Here is a 21,515-nt window from a genome sequence, read left to right as displayed (position 1 = left end):
TTTGCAGATAACGCCAAGCTGGGTGGCGGTGTGAGCTGTGAGGGAGACGCTAAGAAGCTGCAGGGTGACTTAGACAGGTTCGGTGAGTGGGCAAATGCATGGAAGATGCAGTATAATGTGGATAAATGTGAGGTTATCCACTTTGGGGGCAAAAACGCAAAGACAGAATATTATCTGAATGGTGGCAGATTAGGAAAAGGGGAGGTGCAACGAGACCTGGGTGTCATGGTTCATCAGTCATTGAAAGTTGGCATACAGGTACAGCAGGCGGTAAAGGCGGCAAATGGTAAGTTGGCCTTCATAGCTAGGAGGTTTGAGTATAGGAGCAGGGAGATTGTACTGCAGTTGTACAGGGCCTTGGTGAGGCCTCACCTGGAATATTGTGTTCAATTTTGGTCTCCTAATCTGAGGAAAGACGTTCTTGTTATTGAGGGAGTGCAGCGAAGGTTCAGCAGACTGATTCCTGGGATGGCTGAACTGACATATGAGGAGAGACTGGATCAACTGGGCCTTTATACATTGGCATTTAGAAGGATGAGAGGGGATCTCATAGAAACATACAAGATTCTGACAGGACAGGACAGGTTAGATGCGAGAAGAATGTTCCCGATGTTGGGGAAGTCCAGAACCAGGGGACATAGTCTTCGGATAAGGGGTATGCCATTTAGGACTGAGATGAGGAGAAACTTCTTCACTCAAGAGAGTTGTTAACCTGTGGAATTCCCTGCTGCAGAGAGTTGTTGATGCCAGTTCATTGGATATATTCAAGAGTGAGTTAGATATGGCCCTTACGGCTAAAGGGATCAAAGGGTATGGCGAGAAAGCAGGAAAGGGGTACTGAGGGAATGATCAGCCATGATCTTATTGAATGGTGGTGCAGGCTCGAAGGGCCGAATGGCCTACTCCTGCATCTATTTTCTATGTTTCTATGTTTCAACATCAACACTTCTAAACCAGTCCCTGGGCTCGAACTCAATAAAAGAGAATTTTCATAGAATGATTGAAATTACAGCACAGGAGGAAGCCATTTGGCCCCCAGTGCCTGTAACATGCAGGCATTATATTCTGGACCCCCATTACTCCTCCAGATTGTTTTATATTCCTCCTTTTCAAATATTTATCCCATTCCCTTTTAAATGGTGTTCTAGTCTCTTCCTCAAATAGCAACTTGTGGTGAACCATCCTATAATCTAATAGTCCTCAGTTCAACCTTCCTTCTCCCTACTACCTCGAGTGCGAATCCTCGGTCTCCGTTCCAGTGTTCCCCATTCACTCATCAGTGGAAACAATCTTTCACTGTTTATCCACAGAAACATCCCCAGGTTTCACGAACCCCTTTACTGGCTGCTCTTTTTTGAGTTCCACTCCCACTCACATTACTGCTGCTGCCCACTCCCAGTCTGCAGATAATGCTGGTCCCCACACCCACTCCATTCCATTCCCAAATCTCCCTCTTTCTTCCCACCCAAGCCCAAATCCCCACTGATCTCTCCCCATACAATGTTCCCTTTAAGTTGCTCAGTCGTGCAGCGCTCTGGAGGTCCCGAGCAGCCAATGGGCAGACTTTTAAATAGAAAAAACGCACATGCACCCGTTGAAGAGTTTGCGCGGCCAAAAAGAAATTACAGGGAACATTGCCCCCATCCCATCCTCTCCCCAAATCCCCATCCTCAGTCTCCCCCTCTGCTCCCGAGCTCCCATTCTGAAGTCTCCCTCTGTCCCGGACCCCCACTCTCCATTCCGCAATCTCCCTCTCTGCTCAACCATTCTCCAGTCTCCCTCTCTCCCCAATCGCCCCCCGAGCCTCAATCCACTTCTTTCCCCCGAACTCCCATTCTCTTCTCTCTCCCAACCCCAATTCCGCAGTCTCCCCCTTTCCCAAACACCCCGTTCCCTAGTCTCCCTTTCTCTACGTGCCAAAGTCCCAATCCCCCTCAGATCCCCAATTCTCTTCTTGCCCCCCCCCCCCCCCCCCGGTGACTCCCAGTCAACCCAGGAGGGTTGGTAGCTCTACAATGAGTCTGTACAAGGGTCTGTACAGCCACACCTGGAGTCAGTGTAAAATTCTGGTTGCTGTACTACAACAGGATTTCCACACATTGAGGTGGTGCAGAAAAGGACAATCAAACAGTTATCCAAGACATCTGAGCTATGAGGAGTAGTTAAAAAGTCTGAGATTGTTTCCTCTGGAGAAGAGAGGTCTCAGGGAAGAGTATTTAAGATTCTTAAGAGAATTGTTAAATTGAACCCTGATAATATGATTGAGATTGCCACAAACACCTGAACCAGGAAACATGAGCTCAGCTTACAAGTGGGAAAGGAAGTTTAGATTTTCCTGCATTACGCGGAGTGAACATGTGGAATGGATTGCCCAGGGAGGCAAATAGTGTCAAAAATTTTATGTGAAAAGTGGATCAATATTTGAAGGAATAAGTGACTGAAAGATATTAATTTTTGGGACAGATCAGATGGCCTGCAGAACTTTCTCTCGTCCTCTCGTTTCCAACTAAGTTGTAGGGCCTTCTTCATCTGAACCTATCTTGTGAAGAAAAAACATTATAAAAATAAATTCTAAAGAATCATAAATGACTGGCAACAAGTAGTTTAATCTTGGCAAATTCTGTTCACATTTGTAAATTGTTTTGGTGCTGTTCTCATGACCTTGATTAAGTTACAGCCCAAGAATTCCCTGTCTCACATCAATTGTCCAATATGTATTATAGAACCATTCTATAGATGGTCTCAGTTCCCAATTCAGTCAGGTACACAGAGATTTCGGATGTTATTTTTAAGATTTCTTGAAATTGAAACAATGTTGACAGGTAGGTTATTGGAAAAGAGAAGATATTATTTCATTGTGAATCATTTATGGTCCCTTTACATTACAGGACATGTCAACCTAGAAAACTAGCAGAAGTTAACACAGCCCAAGAAAGCTGACAAATCAAAATCAACCAATAACTCAAGCATATTTAGTAGCCAACATCTAGAGACACCCTACATCTGGGCTGTCCAAGCTATTGCCTTTTTGGGCTACACACTAATCATCATCATCATCATAGGCAGTCCCTCGGAATCGAGGAAGACTTGCTTCCACTCTTAGCATGAGTTCTTAGGTGGCTGAACAGTCCATTACGAGAACTACAATCCCTGTCACAGGTGGGACAGATAGTCGTTGAGGGAAAGGGTGGGTGGGACAGGTTTGCCACACGCTCTTTCCGCTGCCTGCGCTTGATTTCTGCATGCACTCGCCGTTAAGACCAGAGGTGCTCAGCGCCCTCCCGGATGCACTTCCTCCACTTAGGGCGGTCTTTGGCCAGGGATTCCCAGGTGTCAGTGGGGATGTTGCACTTTTTCAGGGAGTCTTTGAGGGTGTCCTTGTAAGGTTTCCTCTGCCCACCTTTGGCTCGTTTGCCGTGAAGGAGCTCCGAGTAGAGCGCTTGCTTTGGGAGTGTCGTGTCTGGCATGAGAATGATATGGCCTGCCTAGCGGAGCTGATCAAGTGTGGTCAGTGCTTCAATGCAAGGGATGTTGGCCTGGTCGAGGACACTGATGTTGGTGCACCTGTCCTCCCAGGGGATTTGTAGGATCTTGTGGAGGCATCGTTGGTGGTATTTCTCCAGCGACTTGAGGTGTCTACTGTACATGGTCCATGTCTCTGAGCCATACAGGAGGGCCTTGAGAGCTATACATAACATTTCAATCCATGTTACTATTAAGTTGCATATATCTGACGTTGCTGATACTAACAGATATTAGCATTCTGATTTAGGATTTATTCACAAATTAGGCAACAGAAATAAGAATAGACCATTCCAAACTTCCAGACTCACAAAAACCCAACAGGAAAACCAGCCAATAAGAAATATAAGTGCAAATGGGACTGAGTTGCTTGGGTTTTAAGAATTAAACATGCAGCCTTTGGGTCACAACTGACACCTCTGCCCTCGTCTACTCTTCTGGACCACCTTGTGGCTGGTCCTAGAACACGTGTATCTGCTTGTTTTATTTTTCAGGAATTTTCAGGTGGGGAAAGGATAGGAGCAGGAGAAATACAATTAAACATTAAAAAAACAAAATAATATTGATATTAATTTATCCATTTGCTTTGCTGTCTCCTTTATTGTTAGTTACATCCTGAAACTCCATTGAATACAATTGCATAATTATGATAGAAATTTGTATAATTTTTGAACAGAAGAGTTTAGCATGTGATTGTAAAAAGGACCTGATCAGAGTAATTTGAAAGACTAAAAAGTTCAAATCATTAAATATCTACTTGTTGAACAGTATTATAGCTCTGCTTTGGACCATGAAGTGCTTTTAGTGCCTTGATTATGCAATATCCTTTTTTAAATGAATAGCAGGTTTCAAGTGCTTTTTTTGCCACCGGACCTCATTCAATCATAAGCGCTGGAGCTACCCGATCGCAACAATTGCACATGTACACAAGATCGACACACGCGCACAAAAGATTCACCCTGCAGCATTCTGGGGTGACCGTGGGGCAGCATGAGAAATCTAAATCCCATGTTGATTTTTGTCACCATATTGCCAACAAGTGGACATCAGATTGAAAACACTGTCTATCAACGTGAAACATGGGCAACTGGCATGTATGGTACTACTGCCCTGACCTCAGAACCAATGCAGTAAAAAGCAGTAAAAAGAGCAGAGAATTGCCTCATACAAAAGCAAAAACTACTTTGGATGCTGGAATCTGAAATAAAAACAGAAAATGCTGGAAATCTCAGTGGGTCAGGCAGCATCTGTGGAGAGAGAAACAGAGTTAACGTTTCAGGTTGATGACCCTTCGTCAGAACTGGCGAAGGTTTGAAATGAACAGATTCTTAAGGAGCACTCAAAAGGGGGAGGGGAGGAAAGAACAAAAGGGAAGGTCTGTGATAGGGTGGAAGAAAGGAGAGATTAGAGAGACAAAGGGATGATGGGCCGATGGTAATAGCAGAAGTTAGAAAAAGATGAGTCTATATAGTGCGTGAATGGCAGAATAATTGCCAGCTGCCAAGGGAAACAGAAAAAAAAAATACATAAGATCGGGCGGGGGTTTAAAAAAAGGAGGAAAGGGAGCAAAATGTGGACAGAGGTTATGGTCTGAAATTGTTGAACTTGATGTTGAGTCCAGAAGGCTGCAAAGTGTCTAAACGAAACATGAGGTGCTGTTCCTCAAGCTTGCGGTGAGCTTCATTGGAACAGTGTACGAGTCCAAGGACAGAGAGATCAGAGTAGAGTGGAGCGGAGAATTAAAGTGACAGGGTCACGCTTACGGACTGAATGGAGGTGTTCCGCAAACCGGTCACCCAATCTGCGTTTGGTCTCCCCAGTGTAGAGGAGACCACATCATGAGCAGCTAATACAGTATACAAAATTGAAAGAAATACAAGTAAATCACTATTTCACCTGGAAAGAGTATTTTGGAGCCTGGACAGTGGGAAGAGAATTGCCTCAATTGATCTTCCTGTGCCCCACTGCAACAGCAGTGCCAGTGTTGGCACATGGAGATACTGACTGGCAGTACTGGCTGCCATTTTTTCTGGCTATTGGGCTGAGCATCTACCATGCTTTAAACACAGATAATGCAGTTTTTCCAATGTTGGTTTTTATAACCTTTTCCAGACATCAAGGGCCAGAAAAGTTACAAATAGTGAAATTTCAAGAAATATGCATGCATAAGTTTGCATACCTACTATGTTTTTGGGTTACTGCTCTGAAATCTGCCCTGCAATAAAAACAGGGCACATTCCAGCTCGCTAGAAGCCAAAACACAAAGCGGAACAGCTTTGAATAAAACTGGTTCCGCAATCAAAATTCCATGAAGTGGTTCTGTAATTTCAAGTGGGCATTAGCAGGCAAGGACATTGTTTAACTGAACCACACAGATCAAAACGGTCCAAGTTTTTGAATCCTGATCTGTGCTGAATTAACTGATCTCAGCCAGGGTGACAGTACGAGCAGTGCTCCTGGGCTAGTGACCCCTGCATGTGTGTGGCGGTCAGCTGTGATGCCCCAAAGATCAAACAGCCTGCCAACACTCAAAAGTTCATGTTAACATGTAAAGAATGCCCACTTTGTTCATAGATGGCACGTGAAATCCTTAACACCAGCAATGGGCCTGGTTTCTTCAGTGCACTAATTGTGGCACACTGGTTAATGCGCTCATAAATTCCTGTCTGGACTATTGGAACATAATTATAATATAAATGGGTTAATGACCGCATTAAAATAGCACAAACAGGAATTTACACAAACACGTTAACCTAAAAATATCTCATGGAGGACAGCAAATTCACAGGAGTACCTTCTGAAAAGGAAGAGGGAGAAAAAGGAAGAAAATTGTGGGGGGGGGGGGGAAAGGGGTATGAGTTGCAGTAAAGGATTGAGATCAGGTTTATCAATAGAAGATTTAAAAATAAACTATAGTCTCTCGCTTTAGAGTGTACATCCCCCTAATTTGCATAAAAGACACCTTTTTAGGTTGTAGTTAGTGAGAATCAGATCATTTGCTTGGACTGGAATGCGAAATGTCATTCACTGAATTGTTTCCTGTCCCACCCCTGCTGTTTTCTCTTGTTTGCACTCCAGCTGAGGTCTACTAAATCATTTGACTAGATATTTGGCTTCTTGCTCTTTATTCCTTTGTTTCCTTCCCTGGCAGACGGTCTATTAAACTCTCTAACCCATTCACATTTAAACGGCCTGGTGCTTTGGTATGAAGGAAAAGCATTTGAATGCTCCTTCAATAACTCAATACAAACACAGCCGGCAGGTCACTGGGAAACATTCTAGCTTTCTCTTTCCTTATGTTTTTCTCTCATGTATAGAGCACTGACCTAATAATCCACTCTGCTATCTGAAGCTCTGTTGCCACTGCTGATTAAAGATGTTGTTTTTGTTGTGTTTAGCAGTAGATTTGCATCAATGATTTATGGTAGATGCTGCTTCCACTATAGTTGGAAATGAAAAAAAAACAATTAGCTGATCTCAGCCAGGACAGCAGTGTGGATGCTACAATTGGTCTCAGTTCTAAAGGCAATTGAGGAGAAAAATCCTTATCTAGTGACCTACTGCCTCAACCCTCCCCCGGAAAGTGCATGTTGACATCAGGCGAGGACAGGATCATGACTGGCTGTGATGCTCGCTACAATCACGTGAAAAATGGCCTCTTTGACATGGTACTAGATGAATAACCTGGCATTACAACAGTGACTACAATTCAAAAAGTACTTCATTGGCTGTAAAGTGCTTTGGGGGTGCGGTGGTTGTGAAAGGCGCTATATAAATGCAAGTCTTTCTTTTTTCTTAATTTTCCCTGTGCAGGTTAATAACTGCATTAAAATAGCGGAAACAAGAATGTGCATGAATGTCTGGTACTCACTGTGTAGGCTTACATGGTGAAGAATAGTCACTTGGGCAAAGTACCAGCTAGCTGCCAGTTCCCATGAACTGTACTCAGAGAATCAGTGTCTGCAGGAAAAGAGGGGAGAAAAGCATCAACCAGTGAATGAACTTGGGATGGCACATGGTGCATTTGCCCACTGGGTGACTGGGGTGCAAGAAATGTTATTCAGCAATTTTAAAACCTCAAACCATGCTGTAAACACCCTCTTTTAAACGTTATTTTTCTCCTATCTCCCTGGGTCTCTGCTGCATATGCCCGCAATGCCTGAGAAGGTGGATGGCCATGGTCTTGTCAATGATGCCTTGATAGTGGATACTGACAGTAACCAGACAATGAGTCTCCTTTCAGTTTTCTCTACCTGGCTTCAGTGTACTGTCTTTCCTCCACTGCACTGCTGAGATTTGCAATTCACAATACCAATTACGTTTTCCTCAGCTACACAGTTGTCCTCAGTAGGGCATGCTTCCAAACACTTGTTTCCAAATTACACAGAGGTTTATAAAAAAAAAATTAAAGTCTGTCCATCTCGCCGACATTCAGCACAAAATCACACATCCCTAACTCACCCTCTGTCTCAGTACGTGAACAACTGCCATACTACCATTCAAATAAAGGACATAATGCTGATGACAGAAAATAACTGAGTTGGTAAATGTAACAATTCTCCGTACACAGTAACTGCACTCCCCCTGCCCAACCCCTCCCCCCCCCCCCCGCCCACCACCACACTCCACCCTGCCACCAACCAACTACAAACTGTAAAATCCAGGCCATAGATTTATAGCTGTTATCAACTGGGCAGTGTTTCCAGCACATTGCGCAGACTTAAGCTCTGCAGTGGGTAAATGCACCATCTCCTGTGGTACTGAGCTATAAAGAACAGGAAGGTCCCCAGCTTAATTCTAGACCTGTGCTGAATTAACTGATCTCAACTGTAACTGGTAGCACGAGGGGAAAAGACGACAATTGGTCTCATTACCCATATGCAATGGAGGAGAAGATCAGCCAAGATTCCTGGTCCTGTGACTCCTGCCAGAATGTACAAATGCATGTCAGGTAAGGAGAGCATCATGTTTATCCAAATAAGGTACCAGGGGGCTTCTGACACCCATGGAACTATACCGCAATAAGTCATCCGGTGATTTATGCTGTCTCTCCGGGGTTTCCACCAATCTTCCAAAGTTACAGTGAGAGATCGAGAGAACCCTGTGTAAATTGTATCTCAGAGATAGAATACAGATGAGGCTTAGGAGGAGGTCATGGATGTAACCTATGGATATACTGAAGACTACCATATAGGCAAAGATGGAGATCCCATTACAGATTGTTTTGGGACTAGTAGGAATGGAACCATGAGAGAAGTGCCAAAGAGGTAGATGAGGGCTGTGTCGAACGGTGGTGTATTCAAGTGTGTTGAAAGCCGCAGAGGTCAAGAAGGGATATTGCATTGCAGTCACAGTCACAAATCTTGTCTTTGGTAAATTTGCCTGGGGCGGGCTTCATCCTGCAGGAGGGATGGAAGTAAGACTGAAGGGATTTTAATTGGGACAGGGAGGAGGGTGGATGTGGAGTTGGGTGTCATTTTGGAACCACGAGTAAGAGAAGGTTGGAGATCTATTTATCTTCGTATAATTTTTTCTTCTCCCCTGAAGGCACTGATTTCTTTGAGGCATAGGTCCACAGCTACCGTGTGCCATCCACAAAGTGAACATTCTTCATGTATGCGGCTCGACAGTAAATGTTGACAAACTGTTTGACGGCAGTGGGCTTTACATTGTGAGCCTGATCCAGTCCTTAGCCATCAATTTTCCAACAGTAGTTAATAATGGATAATGATCAGGATTGGGAACCCTAGCTCATCTTCCCCATCCCAATCAAAAGACATAATTATAGACCTTATTGTTGTAGTGGCTGAGAACTAACTGAGCACATATGGGGAATCAAGCCAGTGACCTTCCTGGTCTGTGTGGCTCAGCTACAACTATTTTAAGTAGAACAATAATTAAGTGCCCCCTGATTAAAGGGGAGGGCACTAAAACCGACAAACTTAAACAAATTAAACTTTAGACAGTAAACTTGAATCAAATTAAAATTTGGTTGCCGGGGGTGATGATGCACTCCAGTCCCTCCGGTGCCCACCTCTCGCGGAAGGCTGCGAGCGTACCGGTGGACACCGCGTGCTCCATCTCCAGGGACACCCTGGCTCGGATGTAACCACGGAAGAGAGGCAGGCAGTCGGACTGAACGACCCCCTCGGCCGCCCACTGCTTGGACCGGTTGATAGCCACCTTGGCCATGCCCAGGAGCAGTCCTATGAGGAGGCTTTCTCTCCTGCCCGCTCCCTTCCGCACGGTGCCCAAAGATCAGGGACTGAAGTGCAACCAGAATTTGAGGAGCAGCCCCTTCAAATAATGGAATAGGGGCTGCAACCTCCCACATTCAACATAGACATGGAACATGGACTCCTCCAGACGGCAGAAATTGCAGGCGGCCTGGGAGTCAGTGAACTGACTTAAATACCGATTGCATGGGACTGCTCCGTGCAACACCTTCCAGGCCAAGTCCCCAATAAATAAAGGGAGGACTCCCATGTAGAGAGTGCTCCACTGGGGACCTCCACCTCCTCTGGATGGCAAGATGGTGCTCCATGGCTTGTCCGGACAGCAGACGAGGATGGCAAAGTGGAGAGTGTGCAAGAGCAGCCTGTACAGGAATCCCCTCTGCACAGAACTGAAAGGCACGGAGGGAATGTCTCGGAGGAGGCTCAAGTTGTGAGGCACCGGCTCCTGAGGGAGGTTTCAGGGCTTGGCCCCGATGAGGAATTCCGTCCGGACGGGGGTCAGTTTGGACGGGATCGCCCCACATGCTTGAGCATCCTCGACACACCTAACGGAGTCAGGGCCCAGGGCGCTGTTTTTAGCGACTCGATGGCATCGGCTGCGTGCCGATCGTCGGCCCAGGATAGGCGCCGTGCAAGCTCCTTTGGTGCCATCCAGCAGGCCCCTGATCCTAGTCACCTTGCCAAATACAGCCCTCTCATTCGCCTGCCACCTAAAACCGCGGTCGTGAAGGTACGGATTCCTGAGCAGCAGCTCCCGAAGGAAGCCGCCATTCCAGACGGGGGGAGGTGGCTCAGCTACATGCTGGATAAAATCACTGCGCAATCAGGGAGCCCAAAGTATACTTTTATTTACTACCTATTTATCTTTCTTTCTTTTACCACCAATTACCTCCTTCCAGTTACTCAGTTGATCTACTTATATACTCCGTTTGTCTGTCTGTCTATCCCATCACTTTGCCACATGGAGAGTTTCCAATTGCTGTGTGGTAAATCTTGCTGCCAGCTTTATCACAACTTACGTACAGTTACAGTTTGGTTCTTGTTAAACGATCTCTTTTATCATTTTAATTTTTAGCTGCTCATAAATAGGGAAAAAAGAAACATGCAAGCCTGGTGCCACTTTATTGATGACAAGGTTTTCCATTCTTCCCCTTCCCCTCCCCCCCCACACACACGTAGAATGATGTGCATTCACACTATTGGAATTCTGTTTCAAGTAAAACACTGCTCCAGCTGTTGAGAGGGGAAGATTTTTCCATGACAGATTGATCAGTCTGCAAACTGTTTTTAATAAGTTTCTAGGTAATTTGATACAGTCAAAATTTTTGTCTGATGGACATTTTGCATGTATGATGTATTTATCTCAAAGATTTGGGGCGACTCTGCTGTGGCAGTAAGACATCTCTGTTTTATAAGACAGGGAAATTATACGATGTGAAACACAGTTATTATTCCACTGTTAAAGTGTAAATTTGTGTCCCATTAAAGCTACAAAGTCTAATTGCTGTTAAGTAGACACAGGATCCCTGAAAATGCAAGGGCCTTGAGTGATTCCAACAGTTGCACCAGGATCGTGCACAATGGTGCCATCCAGCGCTATCACCCATTTTACACTATTGCACCAAGTCCAAATCTACCCCAATATCTACCTTCAAATGTACTCCAAATGAAATCAGACTAAAATCTAATTTCAGCCTCCATGCAAATAACAAGAGTAGATATTTACTATGATTTGTGTGTCAGTCTAGCTCAGCTGTGGATTTGAGGCTGCGAGAGAGCTGATTCTATTAGCTTTTGTAGTGCTTAGATAATTACAGTGTCTTGCAAGGCCACTGTTACTGATATCACTGTGAACTTGTCATATCATCTTTAAAGGATGCTAAAAATGAAAATTGCAGGTTGTACTTCATTTCGCTAATTGGCTTTAAATCTGTCTAACTGATGTACTTGTTAGCAAATAGGGGAGTGCTGACTGGACTGTGTGACACATTTCCCTCAGGGCAAGGGGCATCAGTTTCAAGTCAGCCCATAATTCAGTACAAATAAAGGGTAAAATGTGATATGTCAAAAAGGCTTCAGTGCATAGCACAGCAGATAGTTGGGCCAATAACTTTTCTCTAGTCAATATGCTTGAGCACTGAACTGAACTGAAAACCAGTCACGGCTCAGAATCTATTTATGTTGAATAACCACTTACCACCCAGTTGCCATGGTGTTGAATTAGTCCTGCTTCTATTACGGGATGGGTTGGACAACATTGAAATAAAAATGTGCACGCACAAGTATATGTTTCCACTCGCTTATATAAATACAAGTTGTTGTTATTGCTGCTTAAAAGTCGCATCCATAGCTTTATTATTCTAGTCTGTGCAATATTATGAATTGCTGGCATATGGAGGCTAAGAGCTTCTTAGGGAGGGGGTTAACATACTGCCATTTCACCTCTGGTATCTAGGTTTAAATCCAGTCCAGACATTCCTCCTCTGCCAGCTGTAAAGGTAAGTTCCAAGGAAAATTATTTTGGGAACCGCACACCGTAACAGGCCGTAACAATGGCAAGTGGAACGAAACAACAACAAAAAAAACTTATTTTGGGAGGATTACTGTATAAGAAGTAGAGCAAAGACAGATTTGTCCCGCATCAGGCCCATTCCATACTTAACCTGGCATGTTTGATGCGGACACTGGGTAGTAAAAGTAGAATTATTTTTAATGAAAGTAAAATTATTTTTAAATCAATAAAATTGCCCAATGGGTTATTGACATACAGACCAGGGTTTAAACTTAGTCTGTGTGGAGTTCACGGATTTCAGTAAGGGGACAGTGGCAGGGCTCTAAATTGAGCATCCTAAACTAAGTGTGGAATAATTAGCCAGGTGCCTGACTGCTGATCGCTATTTGATAACCTGTCCTGTAACTGTGGATCTTGGATTTTCCTGATTGAACCCTCCAAGGTTGAATCGCCTGCCGATAATCTAGCAGGAACCACTGGATAATAATCAGGCATAGCAACTGTGGCTAAGGATGCTGTTGAAAGAGATCTAGGGGTCCCTGTACACTCGACATTCAAAGTGTCCAACCAAGGCAGAGTGGAAATCAACAAAGCAAATATATAATCAAAAGAGTAGAGAACAAGCCCAAGGAAGTCATGCTTAAAATGTATTCTGGTCAAACCTCACACCTTGACTACTGCCACTAGTTCTCAGCACGGGTACACAAAGAAGACATTTAATTGCTGGAGGCTGTTCGATGAAAAGCCACATGGCTGATCCGTATTGTAAAAGGTCTGAGGTATGAGGAAAGAATAGAGAAAGCCAAGCTTTTCAGCCTTGAAAGGAGATTTTATTGAGGTATACAAGACAGTAAAAGGCATAAAAAAGTAGATCCAGAAAATCACTTCAAAACTACAATTCAAGAGCAGGGCAAAGGGACAGAACCTCAAATTAGTAAAAGGCAAAATTCAAACTAGTGCTAAGAAGTTCTTCAAACAAAGAACAATACAAAAACCTTGGAATCATTTATGAAAACATTAGTTGCTGCAATGGGGGCATGTGGGAAATTGATGAAATAAGATGGGCCAAATGATCTTCATTGTCTGTATTAACTTGTGAAAAATGCATTAGCACAGATAGCTAACAAGGCAGACTATAACATTACTTTAAAAGATTAATTCTGCTGCTTGAAATGTTATTTTAAAATGACATTAACCCCACCAGTGGCTGGGAAGTGGGGGCAGGGTAATGGTTCTATAATACTGAAGCATCGAGACCAGAAGGTCTCAAATTCAATTCCTGATCTATGTTGACTTAGCTGTTCTCAAACAGCACATCAACTGGGCTCTACAATTGGCTCCAGAACCCCTCGAGCTTGCAGGGGTTCCAAACAGCTTTTCAGTGGAACCTGTTGGAAAGATGAGATTGGGCTTGGTTGAAAGGTTTCACTAGTTGTTTGGGCTCACATGAGAAGAATGGCCAAGGGATCCTGGTTCATGTGGAACAATACCTTGAGACAAGTCTACATCGTTAAGCTCAAAAGGAACCCTTCTATTATACATTCACATGAAGTGACATAACATGCACTTTCTGTGACCCTGACTCTAGAACAAAAATCACGACATTGATAGCACCAGAGCCAGTTTTCCAAATTCATCCAACGTACTCCACAAAACGGCTCCTTTTCTGCTCATTGGTAACCATGCGAGCAAAATTGAGAGCTTCATTAGCTATCACTTAACTACGGAATAGACAGAACCTCTTAACATCCCAACAAAACAGTGAGCTTAAATTAACTATGCAAGTAAAAAACCTTGCGAGAAACAGGTTTAATTAATAGAGTACTTTATTAGCACATTTACTCCTAAATGAACTAGGCTACATGCACTATTACCATTATCTCACTTCAGGCTGAATGCACACACTATAAAATTAGCCTCTTCTATTTCTGTTTGAAAAAGCTCATTGTATCAGGTTGTCAGTGAAAGGAGACTGGAGCAGATTTATAGGCAATTAAAGCTACAGGACTCCTCCACTCCTTGCAACATACAGCATCCTTCTCAGTAAGCAGCTCCAGGTCATGATCATAATCTGCAATAATTGACCCGCAGAGTGTGTATGGCTTTACTTGTCCATTCTTTGAAACTTTTATTCAAATTTTATGTTAATGAACAAATAAATGAATAGAATTTTATTAAAACATTCATGGCATTTCTGGGTTCTGTACAGGATGAGGCAGTGAGCAGAGAACATTTGCAGTGTTCTTCCACTTGCTGAGCTAGTCAGGGGAAAAATCAGCTCCCGACTGCTTAGTGAGTGGGGTGGGTGTGTGTGCACGTGCGGGTGCGTATGTGAACTTCAGCAGAGGACAGTTTCAAGCTCACCTGTAATGCTACTAGTCCCCCTCCCGTCAAGTCATAGAATCTTATAGCACAGAAGCGGGGCATATATCCCATCGTGCCTGTGCCGACTCTTTGAAAGAGCCATCCAATTTGTCCCACTCCCCTGCTTTCCCCATAGTCGTGCAATTTTCTCCCTTGTAATGACCTCCTGGGACTCGCGTGTGAAAAATTGATACTTTGATGACATAGCAGAGGACTGTCAGAACATATGGAACAGTACATCAGCATGATTCAGTACCTTGCAAGAGAGGAGAAAATATACAAAAAAAAATTAAAATATTTGCATTTATATAGTGCCTTTCAACTCAAAACACTTTAGTCACAATGAATTACTTTTGAAGTGCAATGACTATTATTTAGGTAAACATGGTAGCCATTGTGCACCAGTAATATTACACAAACAGCATTGAGGTAAATGGCAAATCAATCCATTTTTTATGGTTTTGATTGAGGGAGGATTGTTGGCCAAGAAACTTGAATAATGCCACAGGTCTCCGTAAACTTGGACAGGTGGGATATCTCATCCAAAGGACCTCAGCTAATGCATCACTCTTCCAGTGCTATACTGAAGTATCAGCCTAGATTATGCAAACGGTGCAGGCTTCAAACACACATGTCAATCATGGGGAAAATTGCTTTAATTTCCACCAAAACCTGCCAATTAGCAGATGAAAATTATAGTAGGTTTATGCAAAAAATAGGTTTGTAAATTGAACTCATAACCTTAACGGTCTTTTGCACTCACTTATAGACATCATCCAAGACTCAGCTAGCCAGCTTTATTTTGGAAAAGGACCAGTGGATCAAAATAAGCCATGGCGCCATCCGATCAATACATTTTATTGTTACAGTATTTTATTCAGCAAAAACCACATGAGAAAATTGATCAGTTTGAGAGACTTTACTTCAGCAAAGTAAATGAGACTGAGGTTGAATCCATTCTCCATTGCTCATCATTCAACCAGGAGCCAGCAGTGCAGAGGCCAGGCTCATCTGCGAACTCCACAGGCGGTTCATGATCTGAATCTGCACCAGAAACACACTAAAGCAGCATCTAAATCGATCAGGTTTCAAACCCAGTTTTAAGTAACATATTACTTAATGCACAGAGGGTGAAATTCAACTTTGGTGGGGATGCAAAAAAGGCGGTAGCAAAATGGTTACCAGTTATACATCCCACCCGATTTTCTTTCCATTGACACAGGCACAATGTGCTGGATTGCCTTCTTCTGTGCTGTATGATTCTATGACATCAATGGTAAGGAAAATTGGTGTGGGGGAAGGTGTACAACGGGCGGCCAATCCGCCTTGCGCCCCTTCCAAAGTTATATTTCAACCTCGCAATGTCTACCCTCCGTAAACTCTGCTGCCCGTGTCCGAACTTGTACCAAGTCCTGTTGGCCCATTATTCCTGTGCTCACTGACCGACATTGGCTCCCGGTTAAGCAACACCTTGATTTTAAAATTCTTATCTTGGTTTTCAATTCTCTCCATGGCCTCGTCCTCCCCGTCTCAATAATCTCCTCCAACCCTACAACCCTCAGAGATATCTGCACTCCTCCAATTCTGGCCTCTTAAGCGTCCCCGATTTTATTCATCCACCATTGGTGACCGTGCCTCCAGCTGCCAAGGCTTGAAGCTCTGGAATTCCCTTTCTAAACCTCTCTGTCTCTGTCTCCGTTTCCTCCTTTAAAACCTCCCTCCATTTGCCCTAATATCTCCTTACGTGGCTCTGTATCACATTTTGTTTGATAACGCTCCTGTGAAACACCTTGGGACTCTAAAAATACAAGTTGCTGTTGTAACAATTGTTTTTTTTTAAACTCTTTTCTTCCTCGTTCTCTCTTTTGCTGTGGTACTGTTTCACAGCCAGTGGAACCCTCTGATAGCTCGTCCAAGTAGCCCCTATTCTTCATGTGCTACTTTAGTCACTGTGGTCAAGTGATTCAATTAATGCCAATACCAAATAACTTTTGCATTTTACAACATTATTCACTGGCTATCAAATCAGGTATGGGAACACGAGTTGATTTTTCCAATCTATTCACGGAGGCTAATTGTACCTACAACTCTTTTAAATGATACAATTAAAACAAGTGTCCCCTTGTTAAAGAGGTACAACTAGAAACTGCAAGCTAACTAAAAATGTTGAAGAAAATCAAATCAAACTTTGGTTTCCAGGGGTGATGATGCACTCCAGTCCCTCCGGTGCCCACCTGTCACAGAAGGCCTTGAGGCACCGCATGTTTCATCTCCAGTAACGCCCTTGCGCAAACGTAGCCGCGGAAGAAAGGCAGGCAGTCGGGCTGAATTATCCCCTTGACCGCTCGCTGCCTGGACCTCTTAATGGCCACCTTGGCCAGGCCCAGGAGCACTCCCACAAGGAGGCCCTCCAACCTGCCCGCTCCCCTCCGCACTGGGTGCCCAAAGATCAAGTACGTAGGATTGAAGTGCAGCCAGAAATCGAGGAGCAGCCCTTTCAAATAATGGAAGAGGGGTTGCAACCTCACACACTCTATAAAAATATGGAATACAGACTCCTCCAGGCCACAGAAAATGCAGGCCACCGTGGGAGTCCATGGACCCACTTAAAACTTATTGCATGTGCAACACCCTCCAGGCCAAGTCCCCAATAAATAAAGGGAGGACTCCCACATAGAGTCTAATTATGCCTGCAGGCAAGACCAACTAACTCGTCTGCATTTTCCATTCTTCAAATATAGACTTGAATGGAGCCTTTTACACGGCAATGCAGTGCCTTCAACTGTCCCTCATTTGTTGAGATGCCTGAAAATACCAAAAAATGTATCTGTTTAAAAACACATATGTTTTGATACTTTTTAATATTAAGCGAATTAATCAACATACCACTTTAAAATCCACAGCAAAGCCCGTTACGTACGATGCATACTGGTGGCACGTAAATTGAAAAATGCCAGCATATCCCAAAATGCAGAAGGAAGTATCGTTAAAGGCCGTAAGCGCATTACAGTCTCTGAATCAACCCCTCGTCATCGCCATCATCATTTCCATAAAAAACCTTGAAGGCTTTACCGCCAAAATGACGTGGAGGAACCCCGAGGCCAGCGATACCATTGGTTGGCGCTTTCTGCCAACTGCAGTTCTGCGGATTGCACTTCCACCACCCCCGCGTTTAAAAAAAACTTTATGGAAAAAAAATAACCAAGATCGATCCTTAAGAGTTTATTATTGTATCGGTCAAAAACAAAAAGACGGCCTTGCGGCCCCGTGCCCTCTCTCTGAGGATCAGGAACTGCCTTATTGGGATACAGACACACACACACACAAAGCGACGGGTCCGGGGCCATCTGCTGCTGTCAGGGGAGGGGTTCCAGGCGGCGGCACGTTACCATGGCAACAGCAGGGGATTTCGTGGCGTTCTTTGGAGTTTCTCTCGCTTCTTGGTTCGGATGAGAAGCAGCTGCTAGCGCAAGACTCGGAAAGCAAGAAAAAAGGGGAAATATATATTTATATATATATATAAAATAGAAGCAGCAGCTCCATAGACTGCAGTGCTACGTGCCGGAAGACCGTGAGTATATATATATATGTAAATGGTTAGAGAGTGTATGAATATAATGAGAGCGGTGTCAGCCACTGGGGTTCCCTCGTGCTTGGAATGGTTTCTTTTCTCTCCGTTCGAAGAGAACGTTCCCCGGGAATCATGGAACCTAAGTGTTGCGGTCGGGGCTCGAGCGTTCTCCCCACGGTTCACGTCGCCAGGCTGAGCCTGCACTTTGTATCGCATCGAAAACCTTTTTACTAAAAATAATTATACGTACATTATTATTAAAACCTACACGGCGAGTGGATTTTTGGCTACGCTTCCCCCGCCCTCGACCGACTGCGCTTTCATATATGTTCTTTTGATTTAGGACGTGTAAAAGTTATTTATATATAATGCATTGATGAGCTATTTTTTTCTTTTTAAGAATAAAATTCTGCAAACTTTAATGCGTGTGTTTTTATGAGCGCAATCGTAATCGTGTAGCAACATTTGGCTGGAATCGGAATCGCGCAGCATTTTTCGCTTTGGGGGTTGTGGCGCGTTTAACTTTCTCATCTCAATCGCTTCATTCTGGTTTATTTGTAATTTTGGGGTGGCGGACTTGAGATTATACCGTTTAAATTGGCGGGTTAAATGCACTGCTTCGGTTGGAAACAAAAGCGAAAGTAAGAGTTGACCGATTATTTTTTTTATAAGCAGTTTGTGTTTAATGGGGGCCCCGGATTGTAGGCCTGGCGGAGAATGGGAAGCCAATAGATGAGTTCTCGATCGTGTCAGTTTCCTGAATGAGATGTTGCAGCTTGTCGAGAGAGTGCTGGAAACTGACAGGTCCACGTGGTCGGAGCGAGGAGACAGGAAGCGCCACCGCCCGGCCTCAGTGAGAGCCCTCAGCCTGATTTCCTTTTCTCCCCTAAAAATGCTATATGGTGGATCACACTGTTTCTTCGCCATCTCCACATATCTAACCTCCCCACCAAAACAATCTCAGACAGCGTGATTCAACAAACACAATGTGATCTATTTTCTGCAAAGATTGTACTGAAGAACAGAATTCATTCCTTCAGTACTTACTTTGCTAATCTATCGAAATGTCCTTGTTAGAATACCATTTAAACGCGGTGCATCCTGGATAATGCGATTATCACACTGCAAAAATTCAGTAAGATTATTGGTGAAGTTGTACGTACACGATCATCATTATTAGACAGAGAAACTTTAAATGCTAGAATCGGTGTTTGCAGCCTTTATTAGGGATTTTTCACCCTTCAATATGTTCCTCTCCTGAAGGCAAGAATTCATCCCTGAGGTGTGACACAGTGGCAAATGTGACCGTGTGCCGACTCCCAAATCCTGCTGCAGGAGATAAAGTGGGTGTTTTTATCACTGGTCTGACAGTGGGGGAGGGGGAGATTTGAATGGAATAAATTTCTCTAAATGTTGTCCTGTATATACTGTGGTGTTTACTGAACTTCACAATTTGCATAAGAATGGAGGAAAAACATAGTTTAATACATTTATATGCCCTTGATTTCTCGCATACTACATGATTGTATTCCACTGAATTTTACACAGTGATAATTTGACTAGAATATACTCTCACCCCACCCTCCCTCAGGCCTTTTATGTTAACTTTATCCACTACAGTATTTCCATCTCGTGTGATCCATTATTCTATTCTAAAGGGCAAGCTGCTCTCGGGCATTTTTGCCAGTATTGTTATAATGTCGCTATTGGCAGACATTCAGTAATCGGGCAGGGATGACTCCCGCATATATTTTTTAAATAATCTTACCATAAAAGCAATACAACTCAGAAGGGTTTGGATTTGATCCCAAGTTAAACGGATGACACTTGGGACAACAATTGGGATACTACAATTGGCCTCTACCTGGGGAAGAGAAGCATCAGCCAGGGTTCACACACCTGATCCCTATCCAGAGACTCCTGCTGGAAAGTATGGATGATGGATCAGGCTTGATCATGATGATCCACAAAGTAGGGAGGCCACTGATACTCACTCACTGTTTAGACTCTCGCACGTCTTGGGCAAGGTACTCAAGGACTACCAGCTCCCGTAGGTTGTCGAGCCAATCGCTTCAGAACAAAAAGGAAGAAAATTCAGAAAGAATCCTTATTATGTCTATATAAAATGATGGTTAGCATTATTACAGATGACTAAAACTGTTATCTTTTCAGCAGAATACATTTTTTTTAAAGCTTTGGTATTCTACCTGAGTCCTGTCTTATTTACATTGCAGGCCTTGAATTGAAATGACTACCTTGTGCTGATGTTGATCAAGTGAAGTCCTATTGAACTGATCAGAATACAATCCTCTTGGGTGAGTTTGATAGGTTGTGTGTGATATTGCTGTGCTTTGCCCCAACAGCTATTTTCTCTCTCTCTCCTACTGTAATTCTGTACAGTGGTAGTGCTTATATCTGTTGTCCACCACTGCTGACACTTCTTTGGGATTAATGCTGTGAGCTAGTCCTGCATTCTTTTCCTTTTATTCTCCACCCCTAATAACATGGAATACTTCACAATAATGTGTATCTTTTATCCAGTGTCTCAACGAAGACAAATATCAAGTGATGGGTAGCAGAAAGATCCTCTGGTCAGGAATGGCACATTGGTAGTGCTCTCGCCTCTAAGTCAGAAGGTTGTGTGCTCATGTCCCATTCTCGAGATTTGAGCACATAATCTAGGCTGACACTTCAGTGCAGTACTGAGGGAGTGCTGCACTGTCTGTCGGGTGAGACTTTAAACTGAGACCTCGAGTGGACGCAAAAGATCCCATGGCACTTTTTGAAGAAGAGCAGGGTAGTTCTGGTGTCCTGACCAATATTTATCCCTCAACCAACATCACAAAAAAAAGTTATCTCATTTATTTTGTGGGACCTTGCTGAGTGTCAATTGGCTGGCATGTTTCCCTGCGGTACAACAGTGACTACACTCCAAAAGTACTTCATTAGCTGTAAAGTGCTTTGGAACATCCTAAGGTCATGAAAGGCACTATATAAATGCAAGTAATTTCTTTCTTTGCTGCTCAAGATCAGATACAGATAGAGGAGGCCAATTGGCCCATCTTCATTCATCCACCCTGAATAAAGTAGAACTTAAATTCCCCCATCTTGTCATCAAACTGTCTCTTGAATGGGTCTGGAGTTTTTGCTCCACTTTCCTACCTGGAAATCCATTTCAACTGTTGATCATTCTTTGCATAAAGTTCTACCTGACATCAGACCTAAATTATCTTTCACCAGCTTAATCTGTGTCCCCTTCCTACTTCCTGGTAAAATGTACGATTTTTAAAACATTTATTCTCGGGATATG

At 43.6% G+C, this 21,515-nt stretch overlaps 1 protein-coding gene and 1 long non-coding RNA gene across 6 annotated transcripts in view; one reads left to right on the top strand and one right to left on the bottom strand.

The window, feature by feature from the left end:
* Positions 1-17,626, bottom strand: part of LOC139272601 (uncharacterized) — a 68,074-nt gene extending 50,448 nt beyond the window's left edge. The window contains exons 1-3 of one of the 2 annotated variants that reach the window (XR_011594899.1): positions 17,521-17,626; positions 7,394-7,482; positions 3,638-3,685 (exon numbers count right to left, since the gene is read on the bottom strand). This is a non-coding gene — a long non-coding RNA (uncharacterized lncRNA). Of the gene's footprint in view, positions 1-3,637; positions 3,686-7,393; positions 7,483-17,520 lie in introns of those variants that run through there. The other variant, XR_011594900.1, reaches the window with a different exon arrangement.
* A 184-nt stretch (positions 17,627-17,810) lies between these two features.
* Positions 17,811-21,515, top strand: part of foxn2a (forkhead box N2a) — a 74,132-nt gene continuing 70,427 nt past the window's right edge. For 2 of the 4 annotated variants that reach the window (XM_070889314.1, XM_070889315.1), the window contains exons 1-2: positions 17,811-18,205; positions 20,440-20,520. The gene's annotated coding sequence lies outside the window, so the exon portion shown is untranslated. Of the gene's footprint in view, positions 18,206-19,491; positions 19,549-20,302; positions 20,337-20,439; positions 20,521-21,515 lie in introns of those variants that run through there. The other 2 variants (XM_070889317.1, XM_070889316.1) reach the window with 2 other exon arrangements.

Source organism: Pristiophorus japonicus, chromosome 9, assembly GCF_044704955.1.
Source record: "Pristiophorus japonicus isolate sPriJap1 chromosome 9, sPriJap1.hap1, whole genome shotgun sequence".
In the NCBI taxonomy this organism is placed as follows: Eukaryota; Metazoa; Chordata; class Chondrichthyes; family Pristiophoridae; genus Pristiophorus; species Pristiophorus japonicus.
The sequence above is the reverse complement of the archived record's forward strand: the minus strand, read 5'-3'. Positions and strand labels throughout refer to the sequence as shown.